Raw genomic sequence first — 27,655 nt, forward strand, 5'->3', positions numbered from 1 at the left:
GACTGGAACTCAGCCTGTGTGTCGCCACAAGTTTGAACGAAGCACATTGGAGCTCCACAACACTTCGAGACCGTTTGTCTTTTGTAGTTATTTTGGTTAGCAGATGGGATTTCTCGATCCTGTAATACAATCTGGCACAATGTGAAGAACGCTTTGAACAATGTTGTGAGCCGGCTGACTTCCAGTCAGTCATGTTTCTGCGTTTTCCGTGGAAAACCCTTGGAGGGAAAAAAGTTGGACCGAGCAAATATTTTGAGTTTACATCAAGTTGCAGTAATTCTAGTAATTGGAAGATTGCTGTAACCTGAAATGACTTGTAATTGTGTTTTACTCAAGGTTTAGTTGAACTGGAGAAATAAATGTCATTACTGCAGTTCATCTAAATACAATACAATACAATAGACTTTATCAATCCGAGAGAGAAATTATTTACAGCGTCAAGCCTGTAAGCTATCCAAAGTTTAAGGGTTAAGAAATGAGCTTGATGACTTTGACATGTACAACTTTTTTGTTGTTTTCAAAACGAGATGTCTCGTGGTCACTTTCCCTGTCAGTGTGATTGGGCAATTCTGGAACGAGGGATAAGATCATCTAATTTACATGAACCGTTAACAAAGTGATCAGATTTATATGCAGGTTTATATGCACCAAGAGTATCATTCAGTCAAACCATGATGTTGATCTTTTTTTTTTTTTTTAAATGAGCACATGATCTCAGATCCAGCTTTAACTTGAAATTACTGCTGTAAAACAAAACAAAACAAAAATCTTTCCAGAAAGAGATAACCATGAGGGATGAAAATGTGAATTCAGTTATATCGACATTTAGTGAGATTACTATGTAAACACAATTAATAATTTCTTTGTTTCCCAGTTTGAGAACTAACCCAATTTATATGTGGATGAGTAATAAATTATACCTAAAGAAGAAAACTTTGTGTTTCCGTTCAATCGAGACTGTGACAGTATGTTTGGAAAAATGCCTTAATGTACTACAGTTAATGAATTTTAGTTTCTGATTGTTTTAAACGGATCATCTGACGCAGTCTTATGAGAGACATAGGAGCTTCTGTCCGGTAGCCGAAGTTTCTGACACACAGGGCCTGGAGAGCAAATGAAAACAGGAAGGAAGGATTTCTACATGACCTGTGTCTCATGGCCCGTATGACAACAAAGCCTCCGACAAACCGCGAGAGCATCGACGACACGCCGCTGCGGAAAAGGTATTTTGGTGTATTTCAAAGCAATTCACTGCCAATTGGCAGGTATGAGGCGGCAGAGTCACACTGACTATCACGTGGAAAAGCTGAGAAATCCCCACTGGAGCACGAAAAGAAAAAAAAAAATCACACACATTTACTCTTGATTGCCCCTCGGTCATCCATGCGAGAGCGAACACACCGCACTGCTCTTGTTCATCTCGCTGCACCGACGTCCCCGAAGGCATTTCGGGAGACGCGCACGCCGCACAGCCACCTACACAACCGCCTTGCAGTGGCTCCAGACTGTGGCAGCAGGCTGTCTGACAAGGTGCCAAGCTGAGTTCACTTGTCTCACATCTGATTGGGCGTTGGGGGGGGTGGCGGCGAGGGGTCGGCAGTGATTGGCCGGTCCTCCCGAGAGCCGTGCATGACTGCTAACAATCACAGTTGGACTGGAACTTGCCGGGGTAAATGTCACATCCACTGGAAGGATGAAAGCTTCCACAACAAAAGTATATCATGGTTCTGTGAGAAGTATCTGTCTGTCCATCCATCCCTCCGTCCAAACTGGGATGTCAAACACATTTTAGTTCAGGGGCCTCATACAGCCAATTTTCATCTTGAGAGGGCCAGACAGGTAAAATTGTGCCAAACTAACCTTTAGATTTAAAGTTTTTCTTTGTTGGGTCCCAGACTATACGTGATAAAAATGTCTATTTTCACAGATCCATAAAATTACTACTAAAAACATGAAGCCAATTTCAATGAAACCTTCTGCTGCATAATACAGTGAAATATCTGAAAAAAAAAACGTTTCCGATAGATGTTGTATAATGCAAAAAAAAAAAAAAGATCTATGTTTTCTTTGACATTTTGATCATTCGCTTGGTGGTTCGGTTGGCCGGAGTGCAGCCTCTTGTTTGACACCCCTGATCTAAAAGGTATAGACAACTTAATGGGTGGACATATAGATATAGATATTTGTATGTAGGGAGGAGACCATTTAGGGACACAGACAGACTTCAGAAAACTGAAGCTGATTTCATTTTAAAGAAGGTATTGAAGAGTGAAATAGGCTCTCAAACAACTGTGGATCGCACCTTCAAGCCACGTCTCAAAGTAAGCTATCAGGAGTCCTAAACGGCCACCTCAGACTTTGCCAGTAATGACACTGGTTTGAAGACAAGTCTAAGTAGGTGAACAACTTGCCTCAGTTTTATTAGAAATGACCAGTCACAGTGAGACGATGGAGCTTTTAGAATGTTAGATATGACACTGACTGATAACAGTTGTATTCTGTTTATAGCGGCTCATACTATTGTTAGATTCTTCTAGTTTACTAAGTATAACTGACAATCCTTACTGAAGTGCCTGATGTGAAACATTTGTAAAGAACCACACGTCATGAAGGTATTGTTGTCATTGAAGAGAAAGGCCCCAATTAAACAACAACGTTTCGGGTGAAAAAGCCTTGTTTTTGCATTTTCCTTTCACAAAGGTTTTACATTCACACATCAAACATTGTTCGCTCACACGAAAACGGCAGGAATGCTGAAAAAGATGTAGTTTTCATGTTTTTGCATCGCAGCGCCGAAATGTCAGTGGCGTCAGAAAAAACTAAAATGATCTGGGTGCCTCCAACATATCACGCTCCTGTCTGGGGTGTGGGATGAACCTCTGAACTTAATTTAAAATGTGAAAGTTATCTAATTTATGAAATTTTTTAATGTACAAAAACACGAGTTCAATCAAGGTTGTCATGGCTATTTGGCATCTTTTAGCGCAAGACATCCAACTCTACTACGACAGAATGTTTTTGGCCTTTTGTTGCTTTTGTCAGAACTTTTTTTTGTAACAGTATTGAGAACATTCAATCCAAAAGAGCCTTTTATTTTGAGTTTTAGTGCTTGAAATGCTTTTCAGTTGTTTCTTTTTTTTGTTTGTTGTTGCTGCATTCACTTATTCACATATTGCAATTTGTTTTCAACGACATTTTGCAGTGTGCCACCTTTCATGACACTGGGGTGGTGTAAATATCCTACCAGTTCGTCTGGTCAGAAACGGTCCTTACTCCTCATTTGAGCTGCCTCGCCTCCGTCGCTGAGGAACCGGCCCACATGGTCTTAGACCTGATTGTTCAGCGTCTGCGGTCACTTTGAAGATCACTGAGTTCGGTGACAGCACCTCTCCGGCTTCATATCTGGTGTCGGGCAGCTGTGCACGGCGGGTTTCCGCTCACATGATCCGGCCACATAATGACTGTTATCGAGCTGCGAGTGTGACATCGCTGCACGGAAGACCAACTGTCCATGAAATCAGTCAAAGTCACCGGCTCTTCCTGCACACATTCAGAGAATATCAAAGCGACATGGACCGTTTTCCATACACAACTACTATTACTTGGATGACACATGATAAAACCGAGGGGTTTTGTGGCATATTATTGCAACTGAAAGTATTATTTATTTATCTCTTGTAGCTGCTCATCAAAAAGAAAGTCCATATCAGGGGTGTCCAATAATAAGGCAGGATAGATGATAGAGATAGACCTTAAGTGGTGCATTCAAATGTATCCTGGGCTACTAAATAATACATTGTGACATGTAGATTTGGCTTCTTTAAAGTAATATATTTCTTTTTCTCCTTGACGTTTTTAGTGATGGATCCAATAAACTTTCTTGCTTTGTGAAAAAGTCTTTTTTTTCATTTAAGGTAATACCTTCTTTTTATTGGTGATGGTTTTCACAAACTCCACTATATGTCTATTTTTTCGGCCGTCTTTTCCAAAAAATGACCGTCCAAATGATGGCTGGACGGCTGGCTGCCTAAAACGATGGTGTTGGGCCCCCCTGGTTAGGAATCACTGATCTACATCACTCACAGCATTTTACTATGGCACAGAGAATATAAAAGCTTTATATTGCACGCATGGACGCTCGTCTACAATTTATTTGCATCCAAATCTTTCTCCACAATGCTCTATTGTTAAAGAACTAAAGACAAAGTCCATGTTTCCATATAAACTCCACTTGCTGTATCATCCGGTATTTTTCTCAAATTGAGCTGATTTGAAGGGCTATCAGCTATGAATCACATCTTTGTTCCACCAAAGCATTTCAGTGTCTCATCATGAAGGGTACAAGCTTTAGGCTTTGAGAACACAATTACATCAGCCCTGATATTATGAGTCCATGTATATTGCATAGGTCCCTGCTTTGCAGACAAGACAGCGCTGAGGTATAGAATAGCGCCGAGATGTTTGCAGTAAATGTTTCAAGCGATGACAGTTGTGCTGTGAGACCGTCATTGGGCTGCATGCATTAATGAGCATTGGACACTAATGACTTTGAGTTTTCCTTTGATCACTTTTGATACCGACTGCAAACAAGGAAGAAAAAAACAACCAACAACTCCTTTTGAACAGGAGGAGCTGAAATATCGAGAAAAGGAGAGGAGAAAGACAGAGAGTATCAAACACACACACTGTCAACAGAAATGAGGTAATCCTCTCGCTGCAGGCTCGGTGGGTGCAGGACGCGCAGGTCAGAAACTTCAAGTACGTCTGTATAAGATCCTGCAGGAATGTACAGTGAAAAGAGAAAGAAAGACAGTCTGGACTACAGAAGAGATAAAACACAAACTACATGACAAAGAATGGCAGAAAAAGGAAAGGAGAGACGACAGGAGAAAAAAACTGAAAATACAGGAGAGAGGAAGCACAGACTACAGCAAAGAGAAAGAATGTCAGTGTCACTTATTGAACTTAATTGAACATCTAGCCTGAAAAACCTACTCCCGAAAAGCTACAACTGTTTATCGTTTTATACTGGCACTTGATCATAAGGTTATGGCTGATCAGTGTAGATTAAACAACCCCCAAAGGGCCTGTGCAAACCCCAGGTGGAGAACCATGCCTGACCTGTGCAAATATATAACTCCAAATAAAGGTCTGGAGGATGAATGTGGATTTTGGAAATAACAGAAGAAGGTTACCTCAGTGCACCATGCATCTGAAAAAAGGAAACAGAATTTTAAAGTTCATTTACACAGCAAAACTTCAAGTGAAAACGCAAAACTTTGTTATCTTTTTGGAAGCCGATTGGCCCAATAACCGTTATTGTAGCCACAGGAAATGCTACTTTCTGAAAATGTCGGCCATGGAGGAACTTGTTTTTAAATGCTCAGGCACCGTTGCCATGTAGGTGAAAATGACATTTTCTGGAAACACTTGCGGCCCGTGTCTTTTTAGATTGTGGAAACGCCGCTGCCATGCATGTTAAATAATTCTTCAACACATCCGCAAGTAGATGGACAATAGTAACAATGGCGGCTTCCAGAATGTCACGACTCCCAGTATATATTGTCCTGGGACTTGGTAGTTTTATAATTGTCACCATAGTAATAATCCAATTTATAATCTGTACACTCCAACAAATAAATTCATTGTCGTTCCATATGAATGTGCATGTACTTTTATCGTTAAATGTTTATAGCGTATTGTTCTTTACATGTGTGTGTGTGGTTTCATTGCAAAGACAAACAAAATGGAATGTTGAGGTGTAAGCCTAAAACTTTTCTGAAACTTAAACGCAAAACGACGGGTATTCTCTTCAAACCATCGTGTAAATGGTGCCTTAAATCCACGTCAGGTAAATCATTCTTTTTTCATCTTCCTGAGACAATTGAGGTACTATTTTGTTTCAGACTTGGGAAAGGTTTTTTTTGTTTTGTTTTTGTTTGTTTACATAAAATCGTGGTTCGATGAAAGTGGCGTTTATAAAAACGTAGCTTGACCCTGATGGAGCCCTGGATGAACCGTCACCTCAACCCGAACCCAACGTGTTTGGGATGACCTCGAATGGAGATTAAAAGCCAGCTTGTCTTGTCTAACATGGAGCGTCTGACCTCACAGATGTTCTTCTGGATGAACGGACAGAATTCCCCACCGACACGTACTGATATCTTGTAGAAAGCTTCATTCTCGGAGAGTAGAAAGGAATGTCGCAAAAGTTCCATGCTAATGCCAATCAACATGCCAATTGATTAAATATTGGGTCACGGGCCAGAACAACAAATCACTTAAACATTGACTCATCATTTTAATATGTTCTCCATTTGTTTCACTCTTGTGACGTGTATTGCAGAAGCCATGATGACTACCATGAACCCACAGGAGGTAATCATCCTTTTTTTTCCCACAGAGATGTGAGTTTTCAGGAATTTAACAAATCTACATTCCGACACCAGCGACATTATCCTCATCTTTGCCTCAGTGTTTCCACCTTCTGTAATCCTTCTCCTTGTCTATCATCTTCCTCCCTGCTGGAGCCATCTGAAATTCTCTTTTGGAGGGAAAAAAAAAACACCCTCGCTGCCAATTATCAAAAACACTGCTACTAACTAAGAAGGGAGTTGTTTGCTTTGCAGAAAATGAGCAGAGAATGTTCTCAGTGAGACGTGATAGTGCGGGACTGATGAGGATGACTGTCAGTAACTGGGAGAATGAACGGCAGCACCAGAATAGCATGAGCAGCGGTTTAAGTACGGTAAATATTCTGGCTGACGCGTAATTACCGTGGTCGAGATGGAAGAAGGGATGGGGGAGGAGTCTGAGGTGATAGTGAGTGAAATCACGAAGGGGAGGCAGGTTTTATGGCGGGGCGTGACACGTTAGAGGAAACACCAGGGTAATGCTTGAAGGAGAACATGAAGGATAAAGCCCACCACTGTTCACTTCTTTCTGGATAATCTGCACATCTTTTTTGACACGAGCCAGGAATTTAAACGTTTTTTTTTTTTACTGCATTTAGCCTTCACAGTGTCTTGCTCCCAACAGTACGGAGCATGTAGACATTTGACTGTCTCTGCTTCTGAGAAATTAAAGATATGAATTATGAGGTGAAAAAAGGTCTAAATATTGAAAGAAGTCTGAATTGTTGGAGGGGGGGGGGGGGGGGGGGGGCAAATATGAGGAAAGCATTTTATTTAGAATTTTTAGAAAAGGTAGAAGTCGAGAGAGATAGTTAGATTCCTAACAATCAAATCACAATAGATTACATTTGAAATAATTAAATTAAATTCAAAATGCAGGGGGGAGGGGGGGCTGGATCTAAATCTTTAGCAAAAAAGTAAGAATGTGATGTGGCTGTCCCTATTATGAGAAACAAAGGTTTGCATCCTGAGAAGAATGCCACATTTCTTAAAAGAAATAAGTGTAAAAATTGTGAGGGTAAAAGTCTGAAGAAAAAAGGCAGTTTTCAGAAAAAAACATTCATCAAGATAAACTTTTGGGACTTTTTTGAGTGGACTTTTTAACAGAAACCTCCCCCTTGTTTAGATATTCTTTGTTCTGAAATTTGGAACTACCGATGCCAGTTATCTCAGAACTTTAGTGTTTGACTTCCTAGAATATGCTTGTAAAAGTATGCAAGTAGGTAAGGTTGACATTTCCAACTGTTCCAACCTGTGCCATAAAAGCTGTGAGTGCATGGTGTTTGGATTCATTACATTCGCATCAACTGTGTAGTTTTTAACCAACCCCAATCTCCAAACCGCTTCTTAAACCTTGTCAAAGCTCTTCAGCTGCCATACTTCTGACACACATAGATGGCAGTCATGAGCGAGCGCGGATCGCACTAATCGTATCACAGCGGCCTCGTTTTGGGAAACGAATTCAGCTAATCTGATCATTTCCCTCATGTGGAAAATGAGCGGATTGATGAGCTTCCATGTGTCAACACTCTCCTTCAGATATCTCTCCCTTCTGCCGCCCTGTTCATCCGCTCCCAGCTATTATTCTCTAATGAACCTTCATGAAGATGCTGCCTGTGGTTGCTAGGACACTGGGATGTAACTGCCTCTGTAGTGGACCTCTGGATAAATAACCCCCGGTGCAGCGGATGTCTGCAGCACTGCCATCCTCTGCGCTGTGTCTGGTTTTGGACCTGCTCGCGGTCCGCCCTCATCTGCACTGTGCCCACTCGACCGGAGAAGACCAGTGTCACAGCTCGAACGGGTGAGCGGTAACAGATATAGAAGTGTGCGGGTGAATGTGACTGAGACACCTTGGTGTCAGAACTGCTGGACTGTGTGATTACGCCTTCAATCTGTGGCCAGCTGACCTTCTGATAACAGGCGCGAAGCTGCCCATGTCAAAAGTTTCTTCATCTTTGTCTTCATCTGTCGCGCTGCCGCCGCCCTGCGTTCCTTCACGCTGAACCTCAGTCATCCATCACATGATCGGCTTTCTCTTGTCCTTTGCTTTGCCTTTTTGAAGAAAAATTTTTACACTGGGTTTGACAATTTTTTTTTATCAAAAACAGGATATTTGGCTAATTTTTCAAGTCACACCTGAATGAAACTCCGTCCCTTGAGTTTGAAAAAAGGAGGTATTTAATCTGAAGAAAACACTGACAGGTGACAGGGTTGGAGAGTAAATCACTGCCTTAGAACATTTAGGCACCACAATGGTGCTCATGGCCCCTATGAACAAGCCAACGCTTGCAGATCCCTGCAGCACAATGATAGGAAGAGCCGGCATTGAAGGATCGTAAAGCGACTCACTATGGCTGCCACAAGCCAGTTATCCCTGTGGTAAAGGCCGATTTATACTCCATAAGAACAATGAAGAAAGCCCGGCACTCCGTGGTCCTGCCGAAGCTGTGAGAACCGCCCGGGCGGTGTGTCGGTGCCGCACTGCCAAAACCTTGGCACCTCCGTCTGCTGCGTATGCACTAATGACTATCAGTCATATTCTAATCCTGTTTAGCATGGAGCCTTGCTACTGTATGAGCCCCGCAGCTTATTTGAGTGTGCGATTGTCTTCACCTGGTGGCCGTGGTATATGGACTGGGAGTCACGACACTCTGGAGGAAACGTTGTCGTTATTGTCCAACTACTGAGCATGTGCAGAAGAACTGTTTACTACAGCCATTTCAGCCGCCTACATGGAGAAGGCCAATTTTCCTCATTGGGAGCCATTTTCAAAAGGTTCTATTTCAGTGGCACCTACCCAACGCTGTTGTCCAAACCAACACCCAAAACACAACCTCAGAAGACTGTAATTAAAAACAGAAATGCTATGCTTTTTTATAGTCTGTGCTCATCTACGGTAAATAGTATCTTCCAATATGACAAAGATTGAAGAAATCCAGTATTTATCGATCATTCATCGACGGTCATTCCGAGAGAGAAAGAGGGAGCAAAAGCAAATCTGTGTAATTCAACCACTTGCTTGTCAAGAAATAGAGACAAGTAAAAAAAACGATTGAAACTCTTAATCCTTGGATATTTTCCTCGTCCTAATGAGGAGAGTCACTTTTCACTTAGCAAAAGTTGATCATCCTTCTTCGCCTCAGAGCCTCATGGGGGCGTAAAGGAAGCAATTTATTTACCAGCTGGTAGTATGATACCCTTTAACTGGATCCTTGAAGTCGACTTTTTTCCTTTTTTGTCACTCTTATCTGATTGAGCAACATTTTAGGCCCAGAAAAAAAATTTATAATAAATTTTAAAAAAAGGATAAGCCCACAGAACAAAGTAAAACAACAGTTCAGGCACTCCAGAGAAACTGAAAAAGTGAAAATATAAATAAATGAAAATACAAAATAAAAAACACGAGTAAATGCATTCAAACAGCGATGAAATGCAACTCGTCTTCAAAACAATTTGCACTCCAGAGTCTTTTCAGCGATGCAGTTTTGGCCCTGGGGCAGAAAAAAATAAGCCAAGAAGAGAAAGTCTGAGCTCAGCTACTCCAAGTTCAGCACATTCACACAGTCCTGTGATGAGCAGCGAACAAGCGACAGATGGAGGAGCAAGGAAGAGAAGAACAGGATTGGTTGGCTTACCTTCAACTAAAACCTTTTCGTTTAGATTTCTTGAAAGTTGACCTGATCATAAAGACTCTGTGTTCCAAGTGCATTAAATGCTTTTATCCACACAGAAGTTGTCTGCCTGACTATTTCCGATAACATTTAGCATGTCAGTTCATGAGTTCTTCTTGATAATGGATAGTATTGGAGAAAATATCAAGACGTTACAATTCCCACTGAGCTGCTTTTTAGATGTGAATTTCAGGCAGACGAGCTGTTTCACGGATAAAAGGAACACAAAACGTAGCTCCTATTGCCTCGTGCTTTAGCTTCACCTCGTGACAGAGTGGACAAGAATGAAGAGTGTGGGGGGGGGGGAGGTCAGCCTATATTAAAGTGTGCTCTCAGAGATTTAAAGTGTCTCACAAATGAATGCATGCTTGATCAATACGAACAAATGGGACGGGCTTGAAGCGCTCAGACACCCTTGTGCTTCGTGACTTCAAGAAAACCATATTAAACTGTAGAAATATGTTGTTTCAAAATGGTTCTCCATGAATACTCAATAACCAAGTTTCTCCCAAGTTCTGTGTCGTCCCACTAACCGGGATCTGTCTTTCCTCTCCTGCTCTCTCTTTCTATCCTCTAACCCCACCGGAACAGAACGTCTCCACCTCTGAGTCTGGTTCTGCAGGTTTCATCCTCCTGAAAGGGAGGTGTTCTATTTCCAACGTCTCCTCTTCCACCATTCATGTAGGATTGTTGTTGTTTTTTATCTCTGTAATAGTGCCTTGAAATGACTGTGTTGTATTTGGCACGATAGAAATAAAATAAGATAAAATAAGATGAAATGAAATGAAATAAAATTAAATATGACAAACCTGAAAACCACCATATGATATTCATTTATTGGTCAAATGTTTACTCTTAACTGAACCAAATAACAGCCATACCATTTTTTTTTGTTTTTACTTCAATCTCCTCAGAGGTTCGTCAACACAACCCACTGATGTGGCATTTTAGTGATTTTTTTTTTTAACTTTGTTCTATTTGAACTGTTCAAACTACTTTATATATTCGGATTTACCTTCCCAATTAGTTGAAGGAAGTGAAACCTTGTGATTATAACAGTCTGCTCTTATTTGTAGTCTGTATTTAGCTGCTCTGCAGTGGGGTGTCTGGTTCTCTGGTGTGAATGACTGAAATAGTGCTGTTTAATCTTTTTGAGAGGACAGAATGGCTGTTTTTATCCTCCTGTTGAATGTCCTGCTGTGTTTCCCACTTGGCTTGGTGATAAAAACCAGAATGAGTATCAGGTGCTTGAGATGGGACCTAAAGGAGACATATTCTACGGTTGCCTTTATTTGGGAGCATGGAGTTTTTTTTTCCTCTAAAGACTTAGGAAGTGAGAAAATAGTCTTCCTGCCCACTTTCACGCCACCAAGCAAGAGAGAATTGAAATAACTCAAGGCCATGTGTAATAATGTCTTTTCGAGTCCTTTTACACTTCAAGGAAAAGCTCATTGTTTTTGCGTTTTAGTTTGAGGCAACTTATGTTCCATTTTGTTCAATATGTTCTCCCATGGACTCTGCCATCATTACTAATCCGAAGTCGCTTTTATGGCATTATATAAGACGGACAAAATGATGTCATGTGTACATGGTGCTAACTCCATGTACGGCCTGTTTCTGCCCAGCGGAAACCTGCTACATACCATCCGATCAATATTTGAAAGAGTCTTCATGCCCCCTTACTCCGATATAACAATAATTCATCAGGCTAGTTTAAAATTCACTCTGTTATTCACCATCGCATGGCATATTTAACACATGACACTGACGCTTATGCAATATTCAAGCGCTCTTAAGTCGCCACGAGCGGCCACGCATGAGCAAATGCGTAATTGGATCGTGTTTGTATTCCTTCTGAATTTCATAACTTGGGGGTGTAAAAGTGGTCCGTACACAAGGTCTCCAACCATACGCATTGGATATTAGTAATTCTAATGTAGTGCTTAATGTGAAACCTATGTGGGGGTGTAATGGGAGAAGACATTGTGCCTATTTGTGTGACAGACTGTGATATAATATTAGGCTTTGGGTGTTGAGTGTGCTTTAAATAAATGTGGGCGGTGTCACTGACATCTGTTTCATTCAGTTGGAATCATACTACTGCTACTGCTCTAATGAACAAATATGTGACAATTACCTTCGCCAGTGAAACTTGGGGTGGAAGGAATGTTTTTATCTGCTTGTATTTATTAAGGAATTTAGTCATCGGTTTGTATGTATCTATTTTAAAAGCTTTTCGCAAAAACTATTTACCCAAATTGCATGAACTTTTCAGGGATGGTTTGTCATCATCCAAAGACCAATTGATTCGATTTTGGGATGTGAATTTCTAACCGTTGCCGAATAAATCCCAAAGAACTGCGATAGAATGTCCCATACAAAGCGGATGGGAGAGGCACCTCATGGAGGAGATGAAAGGAGATCCGTGTCTTTTGCCCATGGAGACGCTTCCTGCTCAGTGTTTCACAAAGTTAGGCTGCAACCTGACAGGCCAGTTCGCATCGATATGAGCTAACGGCTAACATGCTAGAGATGCTAACTTGGTGCGCAAACATTCCTAATTACGATAGCGGCATGCACAATAGCAGAGTTTCTGCAGTCAACAAGGCAAACGGGCCCCAATCATTTACAGAAACTTGATTTTGTTTTCTCCATTAATACAGCAACTGAGCCCGGGTATTTTTTAAGTTCCACCTTTCCAAAAAGTTCCGTGTGCAGTTCCTCTCAGCACCATTATCATACAAACAGACATTCAAAAGACGTTTTGCATTTTCACCTGGAATGGTTGCCGTAGAAACGGGTCCTTGAACTCAGATAATGTTCCGTCGCCAAGGACACAAACTGTTTTTCCTCAGCCTATTTTCGCTAAAGCACTGGCCCCTGTTTTAAAAAAGATTTTCCCAGTTGCTTAAACCTTCTTATACTTTTTGGTTTATCTTATATTAAATTTTTTTACTAAATAGTAACTTGAATTGATTAAACGTTGACATTTATAATAACATTTGTATACAGCATGTGCCATCAGTGTATTTTCTTCATAAATAAATTCATTATATGGTCAAAATACATGGATTCAAGTGTTCCTTGTTGAAAATTGGCACTGTTTGTCACCAATGTGGTTTTTGTAGACATTTTTAACATGCGTCTTAATTTTCTAACGAGAAACCGGTAACAGTGAAAGTAACAGTTGTTTTTCAAATATATGTGTACAATTCTCACAAAAAAACGTTGATAGTTTGCCAGCAGGTAACAAGCCTTTCCGATAATCAGAACATAAACCAACAAAATAAAGTGACTCATTCCGATGCAGCTTGTGTAACACCCTGACTGGCAGCATTATGTAAAGTGAAAGAGAACAAAAGGTAAACACAGTAATGGCTTGCATCAGCACAGGTTGTCCTCTCCATGTTTGTGAACTATAGATTCTTACAGTCAAGGTTAATCATGTTGCTTTCATATAATTGGACGGGACCGCATTGACGAAATATGGATCTGCATTAGCGCTTTCTAAAACACCAGCTGATTATCATAAACCAAGCAAATGGGTAATGTCATTATCCCGGTGTGTGAGAAGGCGCCGTCTGCCTTGTAACGGCCAGACGTGAGAGATGAACAAATGTCAGGAGAATGTTTTCCTAAAGTCAAGAAGAGCTGGTGGTTGAAGTTCAGACCGAAGGGTTTTGACCTGTGGACTCGCTGCTGGGACAAAACCGTTAGCAGCTCTGACTGACCTCTGACACGTTTGTGGGTCGCTTAAGGAAACGTCAGTCATTTACCTCTCTTCTCTGAGTCATCATCTTTACGTCCTGACACATCATTAAACCCAGCCGACACTCGCCGCTTCTGGATTAAAATACTGTTTAACTCTTTAACCTTTTTATATTTAAACATGTCATCAGACTTCGTGTTGTTCCGTCTTTCTTCAAATCCATTCCTTCCATCTGAAATACTAATCAACGTCGCAGGGGTCCCCAAAGGTATCGAGTCCACTCGGTTGCCACTTTGTTTTGATGTAATCGCGTGGCTATAAAATATAAATGAGAGGACGAGATGGTAAAATAACTACTTTTGGGGGAAACGGAGGAATATGTTGACACTGGGGGGTTGTATTTTAAGAATTAATGTGCAGGTGCAAGTCAGTTTTGGCAGCAGTACTCAAAGTGAAGTGCGTGAGTCGGAGGGGTCGTTTGTCGTCCCCGAGTCCCGCCCGAGGTAAAAAGCCAGGTGCAGTTGCAAGTTGGCGGACTCTTGTTCTAATTTCAGATTTTTTCCCGGTGGAAGCGGAGAAAACCAGAATTGACAGCACAGTGTTGTTTTCTCTTTTAACCCTTTAAAAATCAATCAGAAAAGCCGACATAACACAACGCTGACACCTGAGTTGAGATATCGAAGACGCTGCGATGAAAGCTATCTACCTAATTGCTATCAAACTAGCCTCAGAGCTGGCAGGGAGAATTTGTAAAACCTGAATAAAACAACAGCTAAAGGAGATTATTTTAAAACATTTCATTGTATTTTTCACCAGAAGGTCATTTCAGTAGTAATTGTTTGGTTTAGTGAAAATACAAATTGCCATCATGTATACGCGGTGACACAACAAATAAAACATGCCATATTTAAATTCAAAGGTTATTATGGCACTATTTCACCATATGTGCATACGTCTAAATATCATCCGGTAAAATGTAATAAAATCACTGAAGGTGTTAATCTGCCATTTGTAGCTCGAAAAATTCTGTAAATCGAATGATTTTCTCTCTGAAACATGTTGAGTCAAACAAGCTGAAATTAGAATTTTATCCACACTTCTGTAGATTGACTTCAGCCTGTCATTTCCATTCTTTCTTTCTTGCCGAGCGAGTCTCCTTGATAGTTGCATGTCTTGACGAAAGCACACCCTGCTTTCTTGTGCAGTTCAGGCCCCGTTATGTTGCGTTTTAAGGGTTCTGCTGACACGACGACGGTGCTCGGAGCCACGGAAGATGCAACTTGACCTCACGTGTTTATGAGCGGCTTTCTCAGGACTTTCATGGGTTCCTAAATCACAACAGTCACCCGAACACCATACCACAAATCAGGATTAAACAGTTCCAACAGATCTTAAAACAATAACTCCAGCTTCCTCCTTCCCCTTCTCAATGATTCTGTCCGGTCTTTCATACGTTCGTATTATTTCTACCTCACGAGACCCGGAGCAGAGAAAGTTCACCGCACTGACCCATCACTCACACCTTTTTTCCATAAACGTTATTGTCATCATTCGCAGTGGGTCATAAGCCGTCTTATCGCAGCTTTAAACACGCGGAGATTGATGGCGTGCCACTCGCAAGGCCTCACAGCAGAGGTCACATCAGTATTGTATAATCTTTTATGGTAGACGTTACGAGGAAGCCAGCACGGGGGAACGTCAATATAAAAACCTAAACTCACCTCGGATGTAGGAAGGGTTACTGTTGAGCAGTGAATGAAAGTCCTGAAGTGACTCCATTAAAAAAAAAAAAAAAGAGCAAATTTGAAGAACAAGAGCACGCGTGCACTTCATTTCCTCCGTTCATATGGCCTGTCGGGGCACTTTTGTGGCGTCAGTATCGCCAGAGGAATACCTTGAATCAGTGCGAGGCACGGGAACGTATTAGTATGGAAATGAAGGACCTACAGAAGAGGTGTGAATTCTATTAGTGTCAACGTGAGGATCATACTGAGTCAATCAGCGAGAAAACAACATCCTATAAACAGTATTTCAAGATTTCAGGAGAAAAAAAAAAGAAAAAAAAGTCGAGGCAGTGCTGTTTGTGTTTCAGTGTGCGTAAACGCAGGCGAACGTAAGCAGACTTGAAATCTGTCGTCCTCTGTTGACCAACTCAGAGACGTTCAGACAAATCCAAACTATAGTTAATTAATCTTGTTGGGGAAATTCCTTTTTACACATCCTGTATTGCAGGATTAGGGCCACATTAGGGCGCTCCGAGGAGCCAATAGGGGTCAAGGGTCTTGCTCAGGGACCCACCGTGATGCAATGTCCCCACCCATTTTGATGTCTCAACAATGTCTCCATGTTAGATTCAGAAGGGATTTTAAGATTTGTTTGTAATGGTTTGTAATGATCCTAATGGCAATAGTCCTACCTATTAATTTGATTTGATTTTTATCATGGGAGCCTTGTAGAGCCTCAAAACATCAAGTAGTTGGAACAAAAGCCCACAGTGAGACTTTCTTTCATTTCTATGGTCCACCTGAAACATCCTGTAGAGCCCAATGCAGCACAGTGTCAACGTATTTAAAAGTCTATTTGTTCATATTAGTATCGACTTATATAGCTTGTTCTTCTTTAATTGTATTTATTACTATTAATGAAGTTCTAATGCTATTTTTCTTCCATTTCTTCAAGATTTTTTTTTAACATTATATTTAAATGTTTTGTCTTAAATCTTTTTTCATTTCAATCTTTTTCAGTTTTTTTCATTGTTGTTAATCATTGAATTGTAAGGCACATCTGCTGCTTTGTTTTTGTCGGAAAACTACTCCAGAAATGAAGATTGATTATGGAACTATAGACAGCCAAAGATGATTATATTAGCAGATTCCCACAAAGCTAAAATAGTGAACCATATCCACATTTCCCTTGTACTAAAAAAGGAGATGTTGAAGACGTACAGGGTATCTGTGGTACATTGTCACCTCCAATTCAGTAGATGCCGATATTGTCCAGTCAAACTTACGGCCAACAAAAGTTGTATGTATGTATGTATGTATGTATGTATGTATGTATGTATGTATGTATGTATGTATGTATGTATGTATGTTACCAACTTTAAGCATTGTTTTGTCATCATTGTCTACATTTCACCCAATTTACATGCTTAACAAAACACAACTACAATACCCCAAAAAATCTGAAATGCATCATGAATACCCTCACCACAAAGTATATATTCTGGAAATAGGAGAATGAATGATAATAATAGTAATAGTAATATATTATGTATAATGCATGCACCTTGCCCCTGAGTCAGGCACAAGATTTATCCTGGAAGACTGAAGAGTTCCCAACAGACACAGAGTGTGCGACTGCAAGCCTTGAATACGGTAAATACATGTACTATTTGTTACATGCTTAGCCTGTCGCTTTAAATGTCAAGTGCATTGTGGGAAGTGGAGTTGTAGCATGCCTTGGCTTTTGGAAGTTTTTTGATTGAAGAGTATTTTGTTGTCCTGCTGTGCTCCGGTATTATACTGCGGGTGTTCGTTCAGCATTTGTGTCCGGTGTCTTCCCTTCTCCCTCCATCCAACTCCACATCAGAATCGGCCCGACAGACAGCTTTTTGTTACCAGCAGACACAAGCCACAAGTGAGTGACACTCCGTGACAAAACCAAAGATATGGGGGGGATGCTCTTCTATTAGACGGTGCTCTTTTATTGGGAACTATATGGTACATTTATGGACGAAGTTGACTTACCATCATCCAGCTGCTTTCCCACTGGGGGGGGTCATCTGGTGATTAAACTTGGCTAAGAATGGCCCTGGACCAGTTGCCAGTCCATCACAGGGTAAGCGAGACAGTTCACTGCTCTGGACATGAACCCCGTGACCTATGAGATGAGTGGGCAGTAAGATTCAAACCCACAAAGTTACAGGTTTGTTTCCCTCATCTTTAGCCCACTCCTAATCATCAGTTGGCATTCTTCTAATTCCGCCTGTCTCTGCTGCTGTCCGTGTGGTATGTTGAAGACCCCGTCCAGTCAACTGGGAAGCGGAACAACTTAAAGTGTTACTTTTGATACAACTGCCTGAGATACATCATTCATGGACTCGTTTAAGTCATCAGTCTTTTTTTCTCCTTCAGACTATTGTTGTTGCAAAACTTTTAAGCCTGCAGCTACTTTCCCCCAAAAAATTCAATTTAGCCAAGTAAACTGTGCAGCCGACTTTGAATGTGTGGATTTTCGCTGCTGTAACTTTTGAGTTCAGGGGAACAGAACTGGAAGGAAGGTTTTGCTGGGCCAGCCGGCTCTGATCCACAATATGAACCAATAAGAACACATAACAGTGTACAGAGGAAGTCCTCTTTGCCACTCGTCGTTGCAATCAGTCAAATTGCTTTGTGGTTTATTTGCTCTTCTTGATTGCCAGAGAACAACAAGTCCCAAACGTCTGCATGGCATTCAGATTTTGTCACTAGCACCTTCAGAACCATTGTCCACACGCAGATGATGCAGGGATTACAGCCATTAATGGGAATGCGTGACTTCCTGTTGTTTGGAACAGAGCGTGAGCAACACATAAAAAAAATCTCATTAAAAAAAATAGAAAACAAGAAGAAATGACTCATAACATGACGACAATGTCAGTGAGGGACGAGCAAATAATACGTTTGAAGAAGAATCCTGAATCTTTTTTAGTGACACCTTGGTGATTAAACAACACGAGAAAGATGACTAATAAATACAATGGTTTATCTTTAAGATATTGTAGTCTGAGTCAGTTGAAATGAAGACATTTGATGAGGTATACGGCCTTTAATAATTATATGTGTGTGTGTATGTGTGTGTGTGTGTGTGTATAGTAGAACCTATAGCAGTAGAAATTTTAATCATTTTCAGTACTCACTGTTTGATCTTGCAAAAATATAGACAATTCCATTACATACACTGTGACCACAACAAAGAAAAACTTTCAAATGTAAATTTAAAGGTTATTATAGCAATATTATACCAGTCTGGTCCACTCAAGATGAAACTGGACTGTTTGTGGTCCCTGAAGTAAATTAAATCTTATTTAATAATTATTTTGTATACATCTTATATACATGTATATATGTATATATATTGCATACGTCTTTGTATTGGTTCAGTCATTTGCTTTTGAATAATCATAACATATTTGGCATTTGGTTCGTTCAATATCAGCTGGTCCTACAATTTGTCCTCGTGACCTGTCCCTCTGAAGAGGGGACACCTGTCTTCAGGGGACACTTGCCTTTGGATTTTAGGGCGTCCCTTCACCAGAGGTTTTACTGTATACACACATATATAGTGTGTGTGTGTGTGTGTGTGTGCGTGCGTGCGTGCGTGCGTGCGTGTGTGTTAAACACCCAGGGGGCCAGTCTGTGATGCAATTATAGCCGCTTCGGAAAAAAAAAGCCTCTTGCTGATAGTAATGTGCGCGTCCATCCTGTTATAAATCATCACCGACGCCCGAGTGTAAATTCCATCAGATAATCAACGAATTTCCACGAGGCATCAGCATCACAGCAACATATGGCTCAGCCCCATAATGCCATTCACATAATTGACATAATTCATTTTGCACAGAAGAACCTAATGGTAGTTATTGGAGTATTATGTCGTTAGAAGTGCAGGCACAGCTGCATTCGCACGCATATAGTCACATATTTGACAGTCAGATTTGAGGGTCTATCAGGATTTACCGCGTCTGTGGTGTCAGTCAGGCGAAAAGTTTTGCTCAACGTGGCCCCTGTGGTGACAAAACTAAGGCCTGGTGAAGAGTTTTACTGCTGCAGTGTACATAAAGGATGTAAGTTGCTTAGAAAGACTGGGTGGATCTACTTGATATTTTATCATTTTTCCGTGGCTCTTCACAGTTACAACATATTCACATTCAAAATGCTGTCTGCAAAATCTATATCCAGTAGTTATATCAGAAAAACATTACAAAAAGCATTCTTCTAACAGTGTAAACATCACTGCTTTATACTTTTATGCCTCCATAACAACGTTAGTTAGTTTTATTTCAGTTGCATTTATACAAAATAGCAAACAAGGAAGAACGCCCTGAACTGAAAAAGGAATCGGCTGCCTGTGGCTTATTTTGCCGATCATGTACCACCAAAGGATTACAAACAAAGATCAATAATCAAATACAAAATTAAATGGCAATTTAAGTCAGAAATCTCTTTTCGGATAATAAATAAATATCACATTAACAATTCACAACATAACCTTTAATTATTTATGTACGTGTTGTGTGCATCTGTTCAGTGGTGAAGTTCCCACAATTTACATCTTAAAGTCTTTTTGAAAACACACAGAGATTTATACCTTTTCAGTTCATCATTAAGTCCATTCCATAATCTCACTCGAAAAACTGACACACATCTACATTTAACATTTGTTGTTACTTTTACAGGTTTTAAACATTATCACCCCCCTTAAATTATAAATTGCCTTTCTTTGAAAAAAATAGTTTTTGAAAACCATCTGGAATGCTATTATTCATCACGCGGAACATAATTTCTAATGTTTTTAAATATATAATATCCAAAGTGGATAATACCCCGAAGAAGAATTAAGTAAACATTTAGAAAGCATAAAGTTTTCATTGATAACTGCTATGGTGACAGCAGGAGGTTGCAATAATCCCTCCCAGCAATCTCTACCCCAAAACTGAACCATGGTTTGGATCCCAAAAGGCGCGTTCACATTGCCCTGTTTGATCCGGATCAGAGTCCTCTTTAGGGAGTTTCTGGGAAAGTCTGCTCATCTGACATTAACAGTGAAAGAAGGTATACACCATTGAAATTCACTGTCCATTACAGGCTTAATACACAAAGACAGAGGTCCATTCACACACGCGCACAGACACACACACACACACACACACAGACACACACACACACACACACACACACACACACACACACACACACACACACACACACACACACACACACACGCGCACACACACACACACACAGACACACACACACACACACACACACACACACACACACACACACACACACACACACACACACACACACACACACACACACACACACACACACACACACACACACACACTGACCAATGTTTGCACACACACACAATTGGGAGTAGAGTACCCATTACTAACAAGCAAGCAAATTTATTTCTAAAGCACTTTAAAAACACCACAGTGGACCGAAGTGCTGTACAAAATGGAATAAATAGCATAAAAGTGTACGGTTTACACGTTTACTTAAACTAAATAAAAGGTACAGACATTACAAATAAAAGAAAAGCAGTTAAATTAGCCGGTAAAATTGAACTTTTTGAATAAAAAGTCAGCAGGTCACATCGTGTTGAGGCCCAAAGAGAACAGGTGGGTTTTTAAGGTGTGTTTTAAAAACAATGACTGCAAAGGTTCGATTATCTCTGAGCTTACGCTTGCTTTTAGACACCATCAGGAGCGGCTGAGAAACTCAGACAGGACAAGGGACAAAACTGTTGAAAAATTTTAAAGCAGATACAATGATTTTAAAATGGATACTAAAAGTTAATTGAGTGCACAGGAACTTTCCTATTGAACCTCGACTGACATGAGCTGACTTGTGTAACGACATAAAACGAGCACGGAAACAACAGCACAAGAAATAAGCCAGTGAATTATGCTTCTTAACGTTTAGAACAGAGCACTTTACGTCTGCCTGCTATTTTGTGCCATGAAGCTTCTTCTATCAACTAAAAGCCAATGTGAGATTTATTTAAGTCCTTTCTCCTCCTCAGTCACTCTTAATTTCCCTTCTGAACTTCACACTTTTAATATAAACACTAAAAGCTGCACTGTTACATAAGAGGCATAAAATAGATATCTTTTTTTTTTTTTCCTTATTTTATGAGACGTCTGCTTTCCAGTGAGAAATGATGCTTTAATTAAAATAAACTCACCTTCTCGCTGTGGAACATGCAGGATGATTGTTCTGAATCTCGGTGGGTCACATCGACATCAGGAGTTTATCAAGACATTGTGAAGCGAAACACTCCCTCCAGCGTCTGAGAGTCTGTCTCCGTCACAGGCCGAGGCTTCTTCTTCATCAGTATGAGAGGCAACATCAGCGGCTTTAAAATAGTTCTGTTTTATTACGAACCAGTATTTTAAGGCGGGCAACTCTCTACTCCACCTAACTGCGCTCCCAATCACAATAAGTTATCCTTCTTAGGGCGTGGACTGAAGTACTCCTAAATCTTGGGTTTAATAGAAGGATCGTTTTGGAGATTTCCACTACTGCAATTCATCTTATAATTGGAAATGAACCACAAGCATACTTGTTTCAAAATTTACAGACGAAAATAGTAATGTTCAATGTCCAACTGAACACGTTATCAGCGAAAAACAAAGAAAAACATTATTAATCATTAGATCAGGGGTGTCAAATATAAGGTCCGTGAGCCCAACATGGCCCACTAGAGGCTTCAATCCACAGCACCAAAACCATCAAGCATTTGGTAAAAAATTTCAAAGAAAACTTAAGAGTGGCGACCACAACACAACACTGAGACCCAAGCTGAGATCTCGGCGACGCTGCCATGAAAGATACATAACTAGCATTAGCCTCAAAGCCGTGGTGTCACGGTGAGTCTGTAAAAGCATGTATGAAGAAACAGCTGTATTCTAAGTTTGTTGAACATTTCACTGTATTTTGCACCTAAAGGTTTTCATTAAAATTGTCTTTATGTTGAAATTGTAGTTATTTTGGGAAATGATTGTTGTTGTTTTTTACATATATTTTCCTCACATATAATCTGTGCCACTCTGTTACGGCCGTACTGTTTTCACTTTTTATTTCATTCTGGGTTTAGTCTGGTTTCTTTTCTTCTTTTTTTTTCAAAATAAACCGTAAAAATTATTCCTTTGTCTCCAGTGTCCTAAAGTATTGTTCTGTCCCTCTTTGGGGTCTAAACACACAGCAACAACCAAAAAAAACAAAAAAAGGTTGAAGTTTAAATTCAAAGGTTATTATAACACTGTTTTTCCAGTTTGGCCCACTGATGATTAAATATGGCCCCTGAACTAAAGTGTCTTTGCCACCCATGTACTGGAGGAATGGATTTTGTCAAACATCATAATGCATGCAATCAAATCATTTGTTATAATATTGCAACATTATTTCAGATTTAAAGCAACACTTAATCAAGAGGCAAACAAGAAGAGCGTTTGTGTGATTAAGGGACATTTAAAGGTCTATTTAAAGCACTATGTTATGGATCATGTCTTTGTTCATTAGGAATTGGGAAGTTACTAAATACAATCACGTCTATCATCAAGATTAAAGTAGACAAGACAATCAACTATAATTACTATACTATACCATAATACTTGTTCCCAAAACCCATTCAGTCCCCAGGATCATCAGTGCACAGGGTTTCCCTTCAACCTCTGATATGTTGGTTTGACATATTGTGTTGCCACTAGTGTACAATGAAGTGCCAGAAAGCGTTGACGAAGGGAAAAAAAAAAAAGTTGATGTCAACCCACTGGTCATGGTTCGTGTACTACATGATTAAAGTTGGATCGGTCGTCCCAACAGGCAGAACCCGACAAATGTCTTTTTTATTGGGGTGATCGCTCAAGCTAAGTCGATGATTCCAGCGACAGTGTTGAGTTGAGTAAACGTGTCCAGCGCTGACAGGAAGTCACTGATGGTAGCCAGCAAGGTCTCCGTGATCGTCAACGGGCAACGGTTTCCTGTGTGAAGGCCGCGAGACCCTCCCCCCCTCTGTCGGCTTGTATATGCAACCGAATCCCGTGCGCAGCATTCGCTCTTGTCAATTTTTATTTTCATCCGAGTGTAAATTGTGTTTCATTTTCAAAGGGTGGCAATATTTTTGCCGACACTTTCGGTTTTGGCAAAACTCAGCGAGGCTGGCAGGCGCACTGCGACAACACTACAACGGGAAGCTGTGCACAGTCGCAGCGGCCAGCTGCTGCCACACAAATGCCTTCATAAACGCATAACTCCTGAAGCAACAACACTGTGGCAGAGTATGTTGGCAAACACCTTTTTTTTTTGGGGCATTGAACACAGCTGTTTCCTCGAATTTTAAATTGCGGGCGCTCACCCATTTTGTCAAACCTAACAGGCATGAGACAGAGTACAAGTCAGTGTACCAAGCCCCCACTTGACCACACATATTTACTCTTGAGTCAGTTATAACACAAAGGAATGACTCAGTCCAGATCCCGATTAACTTCACAGGAGAAGCTGTGAATCACTCCCGCGTGATGCGAAACCGGATCCTCTCGGTTAGACTATGTGCGCGCCGCGATTCGAGTTGTACAGCTATTTTCTCATCTCTTTGTAATTGCCATTGATCCCGTGGGGATTTACTCTCGCGCACAATGTGCCAGACACATGATCACCTCAGTCTCCGTGCCACGAGGGTGAAATAAGCGTAATTCGAGTTGGCAATGCAAATGTAGCGTGCCGCTCCAGAGACTCGGGGAACGGCGTACGGACGGAGACGGATTATTTGAGCTGACAGGCTCTCTTGTCATAGACTCTTTTTTTTTTTTTTTTTCTCCATCAGGAGGACGATCATCTGCCACTTCAACTGCTCTCTCAAGCACAGTCAACTGTCTTATTGCCTAAGCCCCGATGGTTTAAGGCCCCGACCAACCTCAATATCCATGTAAATCTGTGTAAGCCCACGGTAATGAAAGAACAACATGGAGATGGCACAAAGCCTCCAGAGTCCCGTGATATGATATGACACGCGCCGAGCGGGGAGAGGAGTGAATAGGCGAGCGCTCACTTGTGGGTTAATGGCTAAATTAGCGTGCATCTGCGCTGACATGCAAATAGAAATAAGACCCACTTCGCTTAAGATCTCCACACTTTGGCTTCGGCGCACGTTGGTCAGGTTCTTCTGATCTGTTGTTTTGAATTATCACCAACATGTGAAAGTGGACTTTGAAGCTGAAGGAGAATTCAACACTTCACAGATTCAAGTGGAGTAAACAGGCGGGTGGATAGGATGAGGCATGCGTTTACTTTTTTTTTTTTTGTCTTTTTTTTGTATTTTCAGAGATTAAAGAGTCGAGTTTGCGTCAGTCATCAGGCTGGACGTTTTTATGAGTTAAATGTTTTGAGTTAATTATACAGAACGTAATCTGTGTAGAAGCTCCGTCATCTGCTGCTGCCTTGTGTTTGTAGTTTTTTTTTATCTACTGCATTCAAGCCTTCAGATCTTAATGTTAATTTAACCATAAGGCACTACTTTCACCTGGACAGGTGATGTTGGTTGTCCTACGGTTCACTCACTGACACACTACTTCTAAATCTAGGCCACTTTTGACCTGCTTCTTTTTAAATCTAAATTCAATACTATTTCTTTGGATGTGTACTATTATTCAGTTTTTAAGTTGATATTTGATCAATTCTGTTTGTATTGTGTCTTTACGGTATTTTTATGTATCTGTACCTTATACTCTGGTAGCGAGTAACTCTAGGTGACAAAGCAGTATACAAAAGGAGAAATCCACAGGCACTTGGACTACTGTTTCCTTTTGTTTATTTTAAGCTCTGTTAACCATCAACAATACTTTTTTGTTGTCTGTAAATAGTCTGTTCTGAATATTTGTAAATGCTTCAAGTGATTAGATATTTCGTTTGCAGTTACTTTAGTCATGATTTTGAGCGACCTTTGTGTCTAAACCTGTCTTCATGTTCCAATCTAATTCTTGACCCAAGAGACGATCCAACGCTGCGGCAATGACAACAACGCCTGCTTCAACGCCGATTGACAGTTGGCGGATCATGACTGACATAAAAATCTAAATGCTACATGAGGAAATTAAGATATGTATTCTGTGCTGATTGATGGTGTCAGTACTCGAAGGGGTAAAAGAAACACAGAAATGTTACCACAATGTCACATGACCTGAATGGAACGGCCTTCATTATCATCATTTTCTGATCATTAGAAAAGTAGCAAACTAGTAAACAGATCTGTTTTATCAGACTAAAATGTCAAGTCCTTTTTAATTTTCTTGCTCATTAAGGTTTCCCAGAAAGTATTAGTTGTTTTCCCTCCTGATCCGATTTTCTGTACAAACATGGTCATACAGTTTTTCTGGGTTTATTAGTCAGATAATTCTTTTTTTTTTTCTAATTATGCTGCCAATAAGAAATATATGGTGAGCCAGAGTGAAGTGTAAAAGGTCAAAATAAATAGATAAATAAAAGTTTTGGGCACCAACTTATGTTGTTCAGACAGACCACCAGTGGCTTGTAGTTTAGCTTTCTGAGAATAGTTCCATGTGTGTGATTCAGGGAATCTATGTGCAGAACAATATATTTCAGCTGGCCTGAGAAATACCTTGAAAGCGAGTTGACTGAGTAATTAAAACAAGAGCGAGTGGTGTAATTAAGCATGGGAACTGAAAAAATCAGGATCCTTTTTGTAGCGAGAAACATGAGTGGATTTAAAAAAAAAAATTTTTTTGCTTTTTGTTTTTAGCTTAAGGGCCCGTCGACACTGAAACATTTTTCAACCTCAGGCGTTTTGGATGTCTGTTTACACAACAACCTTGCTTGGAGCCACTGTAAACACAACTGTTTTGAAAATAGCTCCGAAGATGGACGTTATTCAAAAACTCCGTCGTCGTGGAACCGGCAGCAAACCGTAACTTTTCTGAGACGGTGCTGCTTCGCATGTGCACCACGGCCGTAATAAATAGTTCCTCTGCACATGCTCAGTAGATAGACAACAACAACAACAACACATTTGTCTCCAGAGTGTCATGACTCCCTGTCCTTATTCTCCTGGAATTTTGGCAGTTTTATAGTTATCAACTTGATTGTCTGTCCATAGGAATATCCGTGTACTCGACATTGATGTTTTTCAGTATTGTTCTCCGTTTGCATGTGTGTGTGTGTGGTTTCAATACAAAACAACTAACAGCACGCTCTAGTGGCACAACATGAAAACTGCAGTGTTTTCGGCATTTGTGCGGACATCGTTTTTAAAACTATACTGTGTGAACGTGTAACTTTTCTAAAACTGTATGCAAAAAAAAAGGATTTTTCACTTAAAGGGGACATATCATGCTAAATCCACTTTTTTAGCCCTTAAATGCATGTTGTTGTATATTTAGAGTGTTTAGAAGTACAGAAAAGTTCAAAGTAGTCTCTTCAGGTGCTCCGTTGATATCTTTATATTCTGTTTTGGTCATATTTTGCGATCCGTTTCGATTTTTCTATTCTCTATTACGTTTTTTGAACTATTACGTCACAGTATTCCCGGCGGAACTGCCAAATTAGGACATCGACACTTCGAGCAATCCGCCATTTTTGTTTCTCGCTGCGATTTTGTAGTCCAACCTAAGGGTGCCGAAGTTACGAGAGGATAAGTCGAAATGTTCGGTTGTTGGATGTAGTAACCCACAAGCTTCGTTACACTGTCTCCCAGCATCAGAACCTTTTCGAAGTGCCTGGTTGAGTTTTATTTTTCACAGAAATGTACCCACATCTGTGGGTAAGGTCATTTTTGTGTGCGCGAAACACTTTAAGGACGACTGCTTCAGCAACCTCCGCCAGTATAAAGAAGGATTTGCCGAAAGACTTCGTCTGATTGAGCGGTCAGTTCCTTCTATCTATGGAGACGACGAACAGAGCACTTCGGTAAGCTGTATATAACGCTAAAAAGTGTGATGATAAGACGTCCCTGTCATTGTTTTGTTAGCATTAGCAGTTGCACCGTCTTCATATGTTAGCGCTGTGTGCTCGTTTTAGATTATAATGTAACTTCTGTGTTAAATAGTCGTTGTAATACAGGCAGTATTGTAG

This window comes from Lipophrys pholis (assembly GCF_963383615.2).
Source record: "Lipophrys pholis genome assembly, chromosome: 6".
In the NCBI taxonomy this organism is placed as follows: domain Eukaryota; kingdom Metazoa; phylum Chordata; class Actinopteri; order Blenniiformes; family Blenniidae; genus Lipophrys; species Lipophrys pholis.